Source organism: Meriones unguiculatus, chromosome 4 (assembly GCF_030254825.1).
Source record: "Meriones unguiculatus strain TT.TT164.6M chromosome 4, Bangor_MerUng_6.1, whole genome shotgun sequence".
NCBI lineage: Eukaryota > Metazoa > Chordata > Mammalia > Rodentia > Muridae > Meriones > Meriones unguiculatus.
In genome coordinates this window covers 30,812,394-30,829,691 of record NC_083352.1, presented here as the reverse complement: position 1 = coordinate 30,829,691, position 17,298 = coordinate 30,812,394, and the positions used below count along the sequence as shown (strand labels likewise).

The following is a 17,298-nucleotide window of genomic DNA, read 5'->3' as shown; positions in this document are numbered from 1 at the left end:
CAGTCTACAGTCTGGAACAGTAGGCTACAGGCTCAGTGAGAGACCCTACACCTACCTAAAATATAAGGTAGAAAGCCTTTGAAGGAGGGAGATACTTGATGTCAGCTTCTCTCCTGTAGGCACAACAGACACATACACAGAGAGAGAGAGAGAAACACACAGAGACAGAGACAGACAGACAGAGACAATGACAGACAGACAGAGACAGGGAGAGATTAGTCATCAAAAGTCCTTTGGCAGTGAGGTGTATCATGACAGTAAGCACTCTGAAGACGTAATGCTCTACAGTTGGCATCCCTGTGGACAGACCATTTGCTCAAAATACACTGCAGATGTTAAGTGCCCATAAACCCTTGACTATCTTCAATCTATTATTACCAAGAGGCATTGTATTAAATGCTGCAAAATGGAAGTCTGAGAAAACATTCTAACTGTTAATCAGTTAACAATCTATTAAGAACTTAAATTTGGGGCTGGAGAGATGGCTCAGTGGTTAAGAGCATTGTCTGCTCTTCCAAAGGACCGGGGTTCAATTCCCAGCACCCACATAGCAGTTAACAACTGTCTATACCCCCAATTCCAAGAGATCTGACACCTTCACACTAATGCACATAAAATAAAATAAATTAAATTTACAAAAAAGAACTTAAATTTTTTTTTTTCAATGCAGTTTATTCAGGAACATTGAACAATCCTCGGACCCCGGGGAAAGCCAGCCCACAGCTTAAATAGCCTCTGGGTAGCCAACCCAGGCGTGCCACGGGGGCAATGCAGATAGGTCCACATACATGGAAGCAAGCCAGATCCTCGGCCTTTGCCAAATGTGGAGTTGTTCCTGACAGAGAGCACTCACCATCGGGAAGGTGGGGGGCGGAAACCAGCTCCATCTTTAAGGCATAGCATTCTGCAGCTCTCTACAGTTCCCCCTTTTTGCACTCAGGGTCAGCTGCTTTGGACCCAGAGAAGAGCATGTCTGATTGCATGCGGGTTGATGCCCCAGGTCCCGCCTCTGAGAAAAAGGTATCGGACGGGTCCGATGCTCTTTGGGTGGATGACACCTAAATGAACATCTGTACAAAGTCCCAATTTATTTCTAATATCAGAGATCAGACCTCTACTCTTGCCTGATGCGTCTAAAACAAAAAGAACTTAAATTTTAAAGCAGTAGACAACAAGGTGGTGAATGTACATTATTTTTATATATTCTAATAAAATATAACATGTCTATCACTTAATTAAAATCCTCTAGCTTAAGTAAGTAAAAATAAATATAAAAATAATAATTGTAAACTAGTAGCACTTACAAATTAAAGTTGGCAGGACATTTATTTCTAAAAATTTGTCTGTGTAATTAATGTGTCTGAAGACATGGGTGACTTTTGAGCAGAACCACATGAAAGCATCAATAATGTCTTGATATAACTATCAACTCATTAAAGTTACAAATCTCCACATAGCAGTGGGTTAATGTATGGTGCAATCTTGTTGTGTCTTTAGCACTTCTATTTTTCCCTCCTGTGTTATTTTTTGAAGAAATTGAGTTGTTTTTCCTGCAGTTCCCTTCGGTCGGTATTGCTCTGATTGCTTCCCTGTAGTGTGGTTGAATGAGGCGCTGTGTTTCCTTATCCTTGTAAATTGCTACTTAGATCTAGATGCTACTTTGTGTCCACGTTCAATACTTTTTAACACATTGGTTTTGTAGCCCAGTGGTTATACCTTCTGCGGTATTAACTGTGTCAATTGTGATCAATATACATGCTTTAAATACTATAGCTTTTCAAATGAACATGTCAAAAAAAAACATCTGGATTTCTCATGTTTGCAAAAGAGTTAATAAATTAGCAGTTTAACATCTACCTTTATAGGTTGGTTATGTAGATAGCCACACAGACCTCATTCCTGCCTCTGCATACGCCACACCCCTCACTTACCTCTCCTGAAAAGTCTCATGCAAGCCTTCAAATTTGCAGCATTTCATGCAGGACTCTATGCCTGAATGAAAACCAATCATAAAATGAAAAATTCTGTTTATGGGATTTAATTAAAAGGAGTAATAGGAATCAATTAGAGTAAAACAATAAGGAAATATTACACAGGGAAAGATTTGCATGGGAAAATATACATTTCAGTTCTATAAGATCAGATGTCTATTAAACCATGTGTATGAAGCACAGTTAAAGGATTTATGGTTTGAATATATACTGTATCAGAATGACAACTCAAGGAGATGGCAGCCCTCTAGCCAGAACATAGGTATTTCATGCTGTTGGTTCTAACATGATAATGTATTTCATTTACTCAAGTCTATTTTCATCAAAGTATCACTTTCTAAGTACAATCCCTAGGCACCCTGTAGCTTATTTTATTCTGAACAATTTGCTGTTCCACTTGTCCATGGTGCTTTAGTTATCAGGTCCTAATGGTAAGGTGCTGTTGAGTGTTCATGGTATTCATGGTTCTCTGGTCATCTGAGTCTGGTTTATTCACTTATAAATGCAAAGTTTTAAAACCATGAGCAATATATCATTTAAAAAAAATTAAAACCACCAAGCATTGACTTACATTGTGGTGAGACCTAGGCTAGGTGATTGTGACAGGCTAGGGTCAGATATAAGGGTAGGAGGTCCTCCCCTGTTAGTGGACTAGGAGAGGGGCATAGGGGAAGAAGAGGGATGGAGGGTGGGACTGGGAGGAGATGAGGGAGGGGAAGACAGCCAGGATACAAAGTGAATAAATTGTAATAAATAATAATAATTAATAAAAATACAAGAAAGTACACTATAAGCCATAGGGAAAAAATGACAACAAATATATTCTCCACTAGTTGGCTACAATGGTGAAACAATAAAATCACTTCTGAAATGGTGAAATTATATCAGTCTTATTCTATAGAATTCTAGTGTGTATCTGCCAGGTTATGTATTATTCTCCTAGACAGCGTAAGAGTCTTTACCAGCAAATCAGATTTCTAGTATCAGAATTTTGGGGTAGGACTAACATGAGAAAAGAAAGGAAAGACCACTAAAAGTGTTGTCTTCACTCTCTATGTAGTGTTCTAACAAGGAAAAGCTCATTAGGACACAGCAAACAGCTCTAGCAGTGATCTCTGGGGAGATTTTCAAAGGAGTTATTTGTGCCACAAAGTAACTGCAGGAGCTTTCTGTTCATTTGTCAGAAAAATTCACTAAGCAAAGGACTCCCAGAAACAGAGAGAGGCACAGGAAGAGATAAACTTCATAGTACATCATTGCATTTAGACACTGCAGAAAAGTCATCAGACAAATAGCCTATTAAATGTCTCTTATGCAATTATTTGTTATAAAATAAAAATAAAGCATGGTATTCATTTGTTTGTCTTCTGGATTACTCTTTATTTGAATACCAATGTCTGTTTTAAGACTGGATAGAAGAATATTTTAGATATAATCATAACATTAAATATTCATAATATTTTTCAAATTCATATATTTATTATACAGTGCATTGGGTTAGATAAAGATATTTCCATGTAGGCACATAATTTACTTAGTGCATATTTCACGTCAGTACTTCTAACTTCTTCCTTTGTCACCCCTCTCCCTTTGTGTTACTTCTATTTAGTAACATAAATAGGTTTCCTTGTATTTTATGTTATATGTGTGTGTGTGTGGTGTGTGTGTGTGTGTGTGTGTGTGTGTGTGTGTGTGTATTATGGATGTGATTTTATGCCTCTTTATAAAATCTAGGAATAACAAGTGAGGAGAAACTATTCAGTATTTGCCTTTCTGAGATTGCCTTAGTACGCGTCTCCAGTTGCATCCATTTTCTGACAGACAACATAATTTTGTCATTTTCATGTCAAAAGTCATTCTATATATGTGTGTATTTGTTTGTGTTTATATACATATAGATATACACACAAACACATTTTCTCCAGACACCAAGTTTGGTTCCACAGCACAGGTATTATGAGAAGTGTTGTTATAAGCATTGCTGTGCAAGTGTCTCTATGGTATGTTGGTTGGAGTCTTTGGGTAGAAACCCAAGAGTGATAACCCTGTTCTATACAGTGAATTCTAAGTGCAGTGTTCTGAGGAAGATGCATACTCATTTTCATAGTAGCTGAGCTAGCTATATTTCCTCTCTTAATATGTAATGGCTGCCTTCTGCCCAAATCTTCACTAGAATTTATTTGTCGTTTTAATGAGTGACATCTGACTGAAATGTGATGTAATGTCAGGGTTATTACAGCTTGCATTTCTTTGGTTAAATAAGTTGAATGTTTTTCAAGTTTGTTGGTGTCAGTTCTTTTTTTTTTTTTTTTTTTTTTCCCAATGCAGTTTATTCAGGAACATTGAACAATCCTCGGACCCCGGGGAAAGCCAGCCCACAGCTTAAATAGCCTCTGGGTAGCCAACCCAGGCGTGCCACGGGGGCAATGCAGATAGGTCCACATACATGGAAGCAAGCCAGATCCTCGGCCTTAGCCAAATGTGGAGTTGTTCGTGACAGAGAGCACTCACCATCGGGAAGGTGGAAGGCGGAAACCAGCTCCATCTTTAAGGCATAGCATTCCGCAGCTCTCTACAGTTCCCCCTTTTTGTTTTAGACGCATCAGGCAAGAGTAGAGGTCTGATCTCTGATATTAGAAATAAATTGGGACTTTGTACAGATGTTCATTTAGGTGTCATCCACCCAAAGAGCATCAGACCCGTCTGATACCTTTTTCTCAGAGGCGGGACCTGGGGCATCAACCCGCATGCAATCAGACATGCTCTTCTCTGGGTCCAAAGCGGCTGACCCTGAGCAAGGGATCTAGGTCCTCTCCATGCATGGTGATTTATCAGTCTATGCAGGACCCCCTGATTTTTTCTCTTTTTAATTATATTTTTATTAATTACAGTTTATTCACTGTTTCCTACCTGTAGCTCCCTCAAGCCTCCCTTTCCAATCCTACCCTCCCTCTCTCTTCTCCATCCATGCCCCTCTCCCAGTCCACTGATAGGGGAAGTCTTCCTCCCTTCCTTCTGATCCAGGTCTATCAGGTCTCATCAGGAGTGTCTGCATTATCTTCCTCTGTGGCCTGGTGAGGCTGCTCCCCTCTCAGGGGGAGGTGATAAAAGAGCAGACCAATCAATTCGTGTCAGAGACAGTCCCTGTTCCCATTACTATGGAATCAACTTGGACACTGAACTGTCATGGGCTATATCTGTGCAGGGGTTCTAGGTTATCTCCATATATGGTCCTTGGTTGGAGTATCAGTCTCAGAAAAGACCCCTGTGCCCAGATTTTTGGTTCTGTTGCCCTACTTTTGGAGCTTCTGTCAACTCCAGGTCTTACCCACTTCTTTGATAAGATTCCCTGTGCTCTGCCCAAAGTTTGGTTATAAGTCTCAGCATCTGCTTTGATACCCTGCAGGGTAGAGTCTTTCAGAGGCCCTCTGTGGTAGGTTTCTGTCCTGTTCCCTGTTTTCTCCCTGTTTAGATGTACATCCTCTTTGCCTTTCTGAATTAGGATTAAGAATCTTAGCCAAAGTCCTCTTTTTTGAACAGTTTCTTTAGGTGTACAGATTTTAGTAGATTTACTGTATATTATATGTCTAATATCCACTTATGAGTGAGTACATACCCTGTGTGTCTTTCTGATTCTGGGATACCTCACTTGGGATGATTTTTTTTCCAGTTCCCACCATTTACCTGCAAATTTCCTGATTTTCTTGTTTTTAATTGCTGAGTAATATTCCATTGTGTCAATGTATCACAATTTCCTCAACTGAGGGGTATCTGGGTTGTTTACAGCTTCTGGCTATTACAAATAAGGCTGCTACAAAAGTGGTTGAGCAAATGTCTTCTTGTATACTTGGGCATATTTTGGATATATGCCTAGGAGTGGTATAGCTGGATCTTGAGGTAGCACTATACCTAATTGTCTGAGAAAGCACCAGACTGATTTCCAAAGTGGTTGTACAAGTGTATATTTCCACCAGCAATGGAGAAGGGTTCCCGTTTTTTCCACATCCTTTCTATCATATGTTGTCACTTGAGTTTTTGATGTTAGCCATTCTGGTGGGTGTAAGATGCCAAAACCACACAATGGAAAAAAGGTAGCATCTGGACTAACTGGATGTCTACATGTAGAAAAATGTAAATAGATCCAAATTTATCCCACTGGACAAAACTAAAGTCCAAGTGGATCAAAGACCTCAACATAAAACCAGACACACTGAATCGGTTAAAAAAAAAAAAAGTGGGGAAGAGCCTAGATCTCATTGGTACATGAGACAACTCCCTAAACAGAACACCAATAGCACAGGTTCTAAGAGCAATAATCAATAAATAGGACCTCATGAAGCAGAAAAACTTCTGTAAAGCAAAGGACACTGTGGTCAGAACAAAACAATAGCCTACAGACTGGGAAAGGATCTTTACTAACCCTATATCTGACAGAGGGCAGCCGCTTCGTACCCAGAGAAGAGCAAGTCTGATTGCATGCGGGTTGATGCCCCAGGTCCCGCCTCTGAGAAAAAGGTATCAGACGGGTCTGATGCTCTTTGGGTGGATGACACCTAAATGAACATCAGTACAAAGTCCCAATTTATTTCTAATATCAGAGATCAGACCTCTACTCTTGCCTGATGCGTCTAAAACAAAAAGGGGGAACTGTAGAGAGCTGCGGAATGCCGCGCCTGAAAGATGGAGCTGGTTTCCGCCTTCCACCTTCCCGATGGTGAGTGCTCTCTGTCACGAACAACTCCACATTTGGCTAAGGCCAAGGATCTGGCTTGCTTCCATGTATGTGGACCTATCTGCATTGCCCACGTGGCATGCTGAGGTTGGCTACCCAGAGGCTATTTAAAGTGGGCTGGCTTTACCCAGGGTCAGATGATTGTTCAAGGTTCCTGAATAAACTGCATTGAAAAAAAAAAAGCAAAAAAATCAAGTAATCCAATTAAAAAGATGGAGTACAGAGACAAACAGAGAATTCTCTGTGGAGGGATATAGAATGGCAGAGAAACACTTAAAGAAATGCTCAACATCCTTAGTCATTGGGGAGATGCAAATCAAAACGACCCTGAGATTACACCTGACACCTATCAGAATTGCTAAGATCAGAAACTCAAGTGATAATATATGCTGGAGAGGATATGGAGAAAGAGGAACCCTCCTCCAATGCTGGTGGAATGTAAACTTGTACAATCACTTTGGAAATCAAACTGGCACTTTCTCAGACAATTAAGAATAGTGTTTCCAAGAGGAAAAAAAATTGAATAGTGTTTCCTCAAAATCTGGCTATACCACTCTTAGGCATATATCCAAAATATGCTCAAATACACAACAAGGAAATTTGTTCAAACATGTTCATAGCAGCTCATTTGTAGTAGGCAGAACATGGAACAACCCAGATGTCCCTCAGTGGAGGAATGGATTCAGAATTTGTGGTACATTTACACAATAAATACTACTCAGCAATCAGAAGTGAGGAAATCATAAAATTTGCAGGCAAATGTTGGGAACTAGAAAAGATCATCCTGAGTGAGATATCCCAGAAACAGAAAGACACATGGTATATACTCACTTATAAGTGGATACTAGACCTATAAGATAGGATAAACCTACAAAAATCTGTACACTTAAAGAAGGTAAGCTAGTAGGAGGACCCTAGGTGAGATGATCAATTCTCACTCAGAAAGGCAAACAGGATGTACATTGGAAGGAGGAGAAAACAGGAAACAGGACAGGAGCGTACCACAGAGGGCTTCTGAAAGACTCTACCTAGCATTGTATAAAAGCAGATAATGAGAATCATAAAAAATTTTGGCCAGTGTGCAGGGAATCTTAGGAAAGAAGGGGGAGATAGTAAGACCTGGAGAGGACAGGAAATCCACAAGCATAGCAACAGAGCCAAAATATCTGGGTACAAGCATCTTTTCTGGGACTGATAATCCAACTGAGGACCATTCATGGATATAACCTTGCTCAGATGTAGCCCATGGCAGCTAAGTGTCCAAATGGGTACCTTATTAAGGGGAACAGGAATGATCTCTGACCTGAACTCAGGTCCTAGTTCTTTGAACTCCTCCCCAGGATGGGGTAGCAGCCTTGCCAAGTCACAGAGGAGGACATTGCAGCCAGTTTGGATGAGACCAGATAAGCTAGGGTCAGATGGAAGGGGAGGAGGAGCTCCCATATCTGTGGACTTGTAAAGGGGCATAGGAGGAGATAAGGAAAGAAGAGAGGGTAGGATTGGGAGAGTAGGAGGGAGGGGGCTACAGCTGGGAAACAAAGTGAATAAACTGTACTTAATATAAAAACTAAAAATGTAATAAAAATATAGAAATTACAAAAAACAAGAAAGCAGTATTATTGATTAGCATTTGTTAAACAGTAATTCTTGAGTTTTTTAAGTATTCCTATAATTAAAAACATGCATCATGACAGGAAATCATGAAATTTTCAGGCAAATGATGGAAACTAGAAAAGATCATCCTGAGTAAGTTAACCCAGAAACAGAAAGACACACGATATATGCTGACTTATAAGTGGATATTATCTGTATAATATAGGATAAACATACTAAAATCTATAGCCCTAAAGAAGCTAAGCAACAAGAAGGATCCTAGGGAAGATACTTAATCCACATTCAGAAAGGTAAACAGGATAGACTTCAGAAGTAGAAGACAAGGAACAGGACAAGAGCCTTTCACAGAGGACCTCTAAGAGACTCTGCCCACCAGGGTATCAAAGAAAATACTGAGACTGAGGCAAACTTTGGGCCGTGGGCTGGAATCCTTATGGAAGAAGAGGGAGACAGAAAGACCTGGAGGGGACAGGAACAAGGAGAACAACAGTGCTAAAATACCTGGGCCCAAAGGAGCATGCAGAGACCGATACTCAAACTAAAGATCATGCATGGAGAGGACTTAGACCCCCTGTTCAAAGGAAGCCCATAGGCTCCTCAGTTTCCAAGTGGTTTCCCTAGTAAGGGTTACAGGAGCTGTCTCTGACATGAACTCAGTGGCCAACTCTTTGAACACCACTCCCTCGGAGGTGCAGCCTTGCCAGGGCACAGAGGAAGTCACTGCAGACAGTCCTGATGAGACCTGATGGGCTAGGGTCAGACAGAAGGGGAGGAGGACCTCCCCTATCAGGGTACTTGGGAAGGGGCATAGAGGAAGAAGATATAGGGTTGGTGGGACTGGGAGGAGATGAGGAAGGGGTCTGTAGCAGGAATACAAAGTGATTACATTGTAATAAATAAATATATAAATATAATTTCTTTACAAAAAATATGCATCAGCAATTGTCCAGTAAAATTTCAAGGCTTATTTTGAATATAGGACTCTTGTAAAATTAGGGAATAGAAAACTAGTTTCTGATGACAGAAAGAGCACATTATAAGATTAGCCTCTGTTCACAAGGAAGCATGAATTCTGCTATCTCTATGGGATTCTCAGACCTACTTGGATTTAGTGCTCCTCCCTTTTACAACGCACAAAAGTAATGATGCCACCTTTGCATTACACTAAAGGGAGTTGCCACCAGTGTGACCACCAACAGTCACATTCAGCATAAGTGGAAGAGAGCTGGTGGGCTTAGAAGGCAACTTAGGGATGACAGAGACAGGATTTTGTTGCAAATTAATAGTTCCTTGTTCATTACACTACCAATAAAATTCATTTCCCAAAATGGGAAAAAATAACTTGGCATATCTAGGAAAGTAATTGCTCTGCAGTGTAATATAATAGTTTCTACTGTATACAACATAAAGGCATGGACAGATCTCAATTGTATTATACTCAAAGACAATAGACATTGTAGGGGATTCACATTAAAATAGTAGAAATTTTTAATGAATGTAATGATACATGTTATAATGACTAATCAAATAAAAAGTAACTGAAATAAGTTAATTGTAAAATATATGCATTATAGTGCATATAGTTTATGTTCTACAGAAAATATAAATATTTTATTTATATTATATATATATTAAATGCATCATATACATGAGTGATGGATAATATTTTCAAAACTGCATTTTCTCTCATTGTATGTATCTTTTTTTTTCATTGTATGTATCTTATAAATTAGGCATTTTCCATGAATTACATCTTTAATATCCTCTACATGTTTATTGTAAACACTTGAAATTTAATTTATGTTACTTTATATTGAATAAAACCATATTTCAGATCTTGGATAACAATACATTTCCCATAAGAACTGTGGCTGTTAATTGTCATAAAGGACACTGTTACTAGTATTAGACAAGAAGTATCAAAGCATTGACCAGGCTTTTTCAGGACCTTTACTATATACCTAGTTTTAAATTTCATGTCTTCTTAGGCAAAGAATATCCATTAGATCTTCTAACTCTGTCTGTTCACTTCTTAGAGACCAGGCACACTATCTTCTGTGTAGAGTGGGAAGGAGCCATCTCTTCAACTCCATACATGGAGAACATCTAAACTTAGCTATTCCTCTAATTTTTGAAAGTCTTTATCTAGACACTATTATTATTTTTGGATGAGCATTTGCTCAGACTTTTGTCTTTATTTCACACATGAATTTTGACTAATGTTCACACTTTTGTTTGTAATAGAAAACATCTTATTTGAGCTTTTCTCAGTGTCACAACATGTGGATTTTATTAAAGGAAAGAAGGCCAGAAGGCTGGAAAAAAAAAAAAAAGTAAGATTACAGCATGAGCTCTTCAATTGTTTTCCTTGAATTGAGCCTGTCAGATCCATACATTCTGAGAGATAAACTATGGCCTCCAATGCATGTTTTTGTCCCTCCCACTGTGGAGCTCTCTTAAGAGACAAGCCAAGTCCATGACCAAGGAGGTAGGTTACTTATCAGCAAGTTGGCTATGTATAAGCGTAGTCTGAGATCCCAGATAACCTGCACTGTGTCAAACAGCAAGTCTCCCTAATGTTTAGAGTCCTAGCAGAAGAGACTCCCTTGGCCCTGACTTCATTGATAGAAAAATCCCACAGAAATGTATTATTTCATATTCCTCTTCTGCTCAATCAACCACGAGATGAAAATATAAAAAGTAAAATTAACAATGACTTTTCATGATGGTCCAAAGAGGTATAGCTTGACCTAAATCCAAATGTGAGTTGATTAAGGTGTTTTCTTGTTGGTTGTTTAGGTGTTGTTTGTTTTTTTTTTCAGATAGGATGTGAATAGTGCTATACAGATAGTTTCTTAAACAAATCATCAGTTGCATCTATTAAATATTAAAGACTATATTCATGGAGAGAAATGTACCTTAAATTTTTTAACAATGATGGTGAATAAAATGTTATCGGAAGTGCCCCATCTTCTAGAAGGCAAGTCAAAATTAACAAATCTTTCCATAATGTAGGAGCTTTACCCCCCCTTGATAGGTCATAATCAAGAGGGTTCAGGTAAGTATGTGAAGTCCCTACAGTAATGAACTACTGTTAATGATGTTTGTGATGCAAAGCCACAGTGTGCCTCAGCATGGAAAAGACAGAAAACAAATGAAAATCCACATTCTAAAAGAAATTTCTTTAAATAGAAACCACACAGTAGTTTCCACCCTGTTTATGAAAACTGGCACAGTAAAAAGAAAGAATAAAACACATTTTTGTACAACTACATGAAATTTTCTTCCACATTTATACCATTTCCATATCATAGAGTTCAGAATAAAACTAAAACTTTTCCTCTACCTGTGTAAACCAGTAACTTTCTAATATTCTGTAAATAGAGAGAAATCAATGTAATCTCTAATTATTATTAACAATAATAAAAATATTATTAAATATATATAAATATTTTAAATATCATTAAGCCAAACTTTGGTCTTTCTCTTTTAGGTCTAACATATTCAATCAAATAAACTGATGCTTTCTTAATAAATTTTAAAATCTTACTTAAATTTGATACAATATTTTATGTCTCTCTAAAATCTACAATGCCATCTACTATAAAAAATAACTTTAATATGTATGGTCTTTGATACACTTGAACTTTAATTTTGTGCACTGTGATAAACAGGAATCTATTTTCATTTTTATACATGTAGACATCCAGTTAGAACAACACCATTTGTTGAAGATGCCATCTTTTTTCCATTGTCAAAAATCAGGTATCCGTAGGTATGTGGGTTTATTTCTGAGTCTTCAATTCCATTGACCCACCAATCCTGTTTCTATGCTAGTACCATGCAGTTTTTGTTACTGCAGCTCTAAAGTACAGCTAAAAAGTGGAGAAGAGTTTTGAACTCACTGGCACAAGAGACAACTTCCTGAAAAGAACATCAGCCTCTGTGATCAACAATCAATAAATGAGACCTCATGAAACTGGAAAGCAAAGGGCATTGTCAACAGAACAAAATGACAAACTATGACTGGGGAAAGATCTTCACCAACCCTGTATCTGACAGAGGGCTAATATCCAGAATGTATAAAGAACTCATGAAATGAAACACCAACATACCAAATAAATCAATTAAAAAATGGGTACTAAATTTTTAGAGCTAAACATCGAATTCTCAATAGAGAAATATTAAATGGTGGAGAAACACTTAAAGAAATTCTCAACAGGGAATTGCAAATTAAAACTGCTCTGAGGTTCCATCTTACACTGATCAGAATGGCTAAGACCAAAACCTTAAGTGACAACACATGCTGGAGAGGATGTGAAGAAAGGGGAACCCTCCTCCATTGCTAGTGGGAATGCAAACTTGCACAATCACTTAGGAAATCAATCTAGCACTTTCTCAAAAAGCTGGGAATGGCACTACCTCAAGACCCAGCTCTACCATTCCAGGACATATACCCAAAAGATTCCCCAACATACAACAAAGACATTGGCTGAACTACATTCATAGAAGCTTAATTCATAATAACCAGAATCTGGAAACAACCTACATGTCCATCAACTTAAAATGGATAGAGAAACTGTGGTACATTTATACAATGGAATACTATTTAGCCATTAAAAACAGGGAAATCATGAAATTTGCAGGCAAATGGATGGAACTAGAAAAGATCATCCTGTAGGTAAGAACTGGGAAATAGTAAGAGCTGGAGAGGACAGGGTCTCCACAAGGAGAACAACAGAACAGGAAAATTTGAACACAGGGAACTTCCCAGAGACTCATACTCCAACCAAGGACTATTCATGGAGATAACCCAGAACCCCTGCACAGATGTAGCCCAGAGCAGTTCAGAGTCCAATTGGGTTACATAGTAATGTGAAGAGGGACTGCCTCTGACATAATCTGATTGGCCTGCTCTTTGATCACCTCCCTCTAGGGGGGAGCAGCCTTACCAGGCCATAGTAGAGGACAATGCAGCCACTTTTGATGTGAACTGACAGACTAAGATCAGAAAGGAGAGGAGAACCTCCCCTATTAGTGGACTTGGGCAGTGGCATGCAAGCAGAGGGAGGAGGGAGGGTGGGAGTGGGAGGGGAGGAGGGAGGGGCTTATGGGGGGATGCAGAATGAATAAAGTGTAATTGATGAAAAATTTTAAAAAAAGGGAAAAAAATAATTTAAGAACCTTAAATGACTTTCAAAAGTGGAGGAAAACATGGAGTTAGTCAATTGGCATGGAGCACGTCTCGCCCCTGGGGGCAAAGGTCTCCTGAACCTACTCAGACCTCGGACACCACCACTGCTAGTTCTAGAACTGACGCAGGATGTTCCAACGAGGGGGTTAAGGCTTCTCATAATATTTCCTATAAGCCCACACCTGTTTGTCTATATCCCCCATTTTTATTCATTATTAGCCAGATAGAGCCAAGTAATTGTGGTAATGATACTTGCTTTTTTGCCCAATGCTGGAATGCTAGTAAATTTAGGTATGCCCTGGTTACTCGCATGCCTCACTGCGTGCCTGTGCCCGTTGATGCCCCTCACGCTATGACTCTCTTCAGACAGAAAAGGGATCTTGGAACTACAGCCACCATTGTTACTACCATCTCATTGGCGGCTGTTGGAGCTACCACCAGGGCATTAGCCATGAGTCATACTGGGCAGACTGCTCAGACCCTGGACAATCATTTAGCCAATGTAGCTCATACCTTAGTTGTACATAAAGGAATTCATGCTCAACTAAAAGGAAGCTTGATGGTGTTCAATCAGAGGATTGACCTCGTGCAGGAGCAAATTGATACCCTATGGCAAATCGCTCAACTTGGCTGTCAATGAAAATATGCTGGACTTTGAGTCACTAGCATATAACATGAGAATTTTTCCTGTGCTGCAAATCTGTCTAAACAATTGTCTAGCTATATTTTAGGTAATTGGACTGGAGAATTCGATACTACGATGGAGCAGCTGAGAGTGGCCATTGTCACAGTAAATTCTACCAGAGAGGACGCAGGACTAGCCACAGGATTATCATCATGGATTGCTGCAGCCATGAATCATCTGAAGGAATGGGCTAGCATGGGAGCATTAGCAGGCCTTCTGGTGTTGGTCTCCTTGGTTTGCCTGTGGTATATATGCAAGATTAGAGTCTCACAACAGTGTGATGCAGCCTTGATCATTCAGGCCTTTACAGCCATTGAAGCAGGACATTCTCCCCAAGCATGGTTGAATACCATAAAAAGCTAAAATGTTACGCTCAGGATGCGAGGCTAAGCACTGCACTCAGGGTCAGCCGCTTTGGACCCAGAGAAGAGCATGTCTGGTTGCATGCGGGTTGATGCCCCAGGTCCCGCCTCTGAGAAAAAGGTATCAGAGGGGTCTGATGCTCTTTGGGTGGATGACACCTAAACGAACATTGGTACAAAGTCCCAATTTATTTCTAATATCAGAGATCAGACCTCTACTCTTGCCTGATGCGTCTAAAACAAAAAGGGGGAACTGTAGAGAGCTGCGGAATGCTATGCCTTAAAGATGGAGCTGGTTTCCGCCTTCCACCTTCCCGATGGTGAGTGCTCTCTGTCATGAACAATTCCACATTTGGCTAAGGCTGAGGATCTGGCTTGCTTCCATGTATGTGGACCTATCTGCATTGCCCACGTGCCACGCCTGGGTTGGCTACCCAGAGGCTATTTAAGCTGTGGGCTGGCTTTCCCCAGGGTCCGAGGATTGTTCAAGGTTTCTGAATAAACTGCATTGAAAAAAAAATATATCATCCTGAAGCAAAAAGACAGACATGGTATATGTTCACTTATAAGAAGATATTAGCCACATAATATAGAATTAAAATACTAAAACTTACAGACCTAAAGAAGCTAAACAAGGAGGACCCTAGGGATGATGCTTTTGTTATTATTACTATTATTATTTTTACTGCTATTATTTACAATTTATTCATTTTTGTATCCTGGTTGCAGCCTCCTCCCCGCTTCTCCTCTAGGTCCTACCCTCTCTCCCTCTTCCTTCCCTATCCCTCCTCCCTAGTCCACTGATAGGGAAAAATTGTCTTCTGCTACTGTCTGACCCTAGCCTGTCAGGCCCCATCAGGACTGGTGAATCCTCTTCTGATGGCTGGCCAGGTCACCCTACCAGGGAGGTGTAATCAAGGAACAGGCAACTGGGCTCATGCCTGAGACTGTTTCTCCCCTTACTTGGGAATCCACATGGTAATTGAGCTGTCTCTGGGCTACATCTAAACAGGGGGGTCTAGGTCCTCTCTATGCATGGTCTTTGGTTGATGCCTCATTCTCTTTCAGAAGGGCAAACAGGATAGACAATGGAAGCAGTGAAAGAAAGGGAACAGGACTGGAGCCTACCACAAATGTCCTCTACAAGTCTTCACCCAGTAGGGGTCTAAGCAGATGCACAGACTCACAGCCAAACTTGGGCAGAGCACAGGAAATATTATGGAAGAAGAGAGAGAGAGAAGGACCCAGAGGGGACAAGAATTCCACAAGGATACGAAAAAAAAATATCTGGATCTTGGGGGCCTGCAGAGACTTACATACCAAGCAAGAACCATGTATGGAGAGGACCTAGACACCCTGCTCAAATGTAGCCCATGGTAGCTCCGTCTCCAAGTGAGTTCCCTAGTAAGGGGACCATGGGCTTTCTCTGATATGAACTTAGTTGCTTGCTTTCTCCTGGCAAGGGAGAGAAAATGGCAAGGCGGGTTGGGGTGGGGGTGGGGGGCTTGCTGGGATACAAAAGAAGAGGGCAGCCCTGATAAGAATTTATAGGCTAGGGTCAGGTAGTAAAGGAGGAGGACTCTCCTTTTCAGTGGTCTAGGGGAGGGGAATGGGGTGGAAAGGGAGGAAGGGTAGGACCAGGAGGGGTGAGGAAAGGGGCTACAATCAAGATACAAAGTGAATAAATTGCAAATAAACAAGAAAGTAAAAATTTTAAGATGGAAATAACTTTAAGGTTCTTCAGTAGATTGTTTATTGTTAATCTGTACAGCTTGGTAATCTATCCTTCGTGAATAATTCAAAGTTTAATAGATTTTGGGGAAAAAATCTATGTTCATCCCGATTATCCCAGTGTGTAAATTACATCCTGGAACTGAATCCAGTGTGTTGAGGGCTGCATTAACTCCTCTGGCCGCAGGGGAACCATTGAGGAAATTAGTTCTCCGACATGGTGTATAGCACCACAGAGGCCAAAAAGACTTTAGATATCTCCCCAATTTATAAAATAAACTCCCTCACTCAGTGTGATGTATGCACACACTGTTACTAAGTTGCATTTTAAATGTTATATTTGACAGTAATTCCTTGATCCTTTTTTTAATCTTTTGATTTTAAAGGTTATTTTAAGTTCTTGAACCTTCTTGAATCTTTTGGTTTTAAAGAAGACTATGGTGTGTGTGTGTGTGTGTGTGTGTGTGTGTGTGTGCCTAGTCCAAAATTACTCACAATTCGTGTAGGTATGCATTGATTCCTGCCCTTTTTAAAAGATGGTACAAATTTTTATGAGGTGTGACAACATACACTATCAGTTGAATGAATGAGTTCTATAAATGCATGAAAAGTCAAGCATGCCTTTGTAATAAACAAATTTATGCTCCTTCATGATCATTGAATAAACTGGGGTTTTCTTGAAATAAATTTTAATACATAAGAATTCTCAAATATATTTTTCTTTATTTAAATGGAGGGTTCATTCTTATCTTGGAGCTAGGAGGTCTCAGAAAGCCATTTTCTGTAAGCAGCTGTTGTGGCCTATCACAAAACTCTCTATCATAAAACTTCTATACTTTTTTAACCATTTCCTTTTACAGAGCTCAAAGGACCATAGTGGCCTGGCAAAGGCAGCACTCATGTTTTTCACTATAGTCTCAGGTGGGTAAACCAAAATGCTTACTAAAACTGTTAAATGTGTTTAAGGACTTGGCAAAAGCCACAGAGGC

The 17,298-nt window shown here is 39.8% G+C and overlaps 1 long non-coding RNA gene across 1 annotated transcript in view; it reads right to left on the bottom strand.

The window, feature by feature from the left end:
* Window positions 1–17,298, bottom strand: part of LOC132653490 (uncharacterized) — a 28,947-nt gene that overhangs the window by 4,824 nt on the left and 6,825 nt on the right. Inside the window, exon 3 of the long non-coding RNA XR_009591219.1 lies at window positions 1,932–1,992. This is a non-coding gene — a long non-coding RNA (uncharacterized LOC132653490). The remainder of the gene's footprint in view (window positions 1–1,931; window positions 1,993–17,298) is intronic.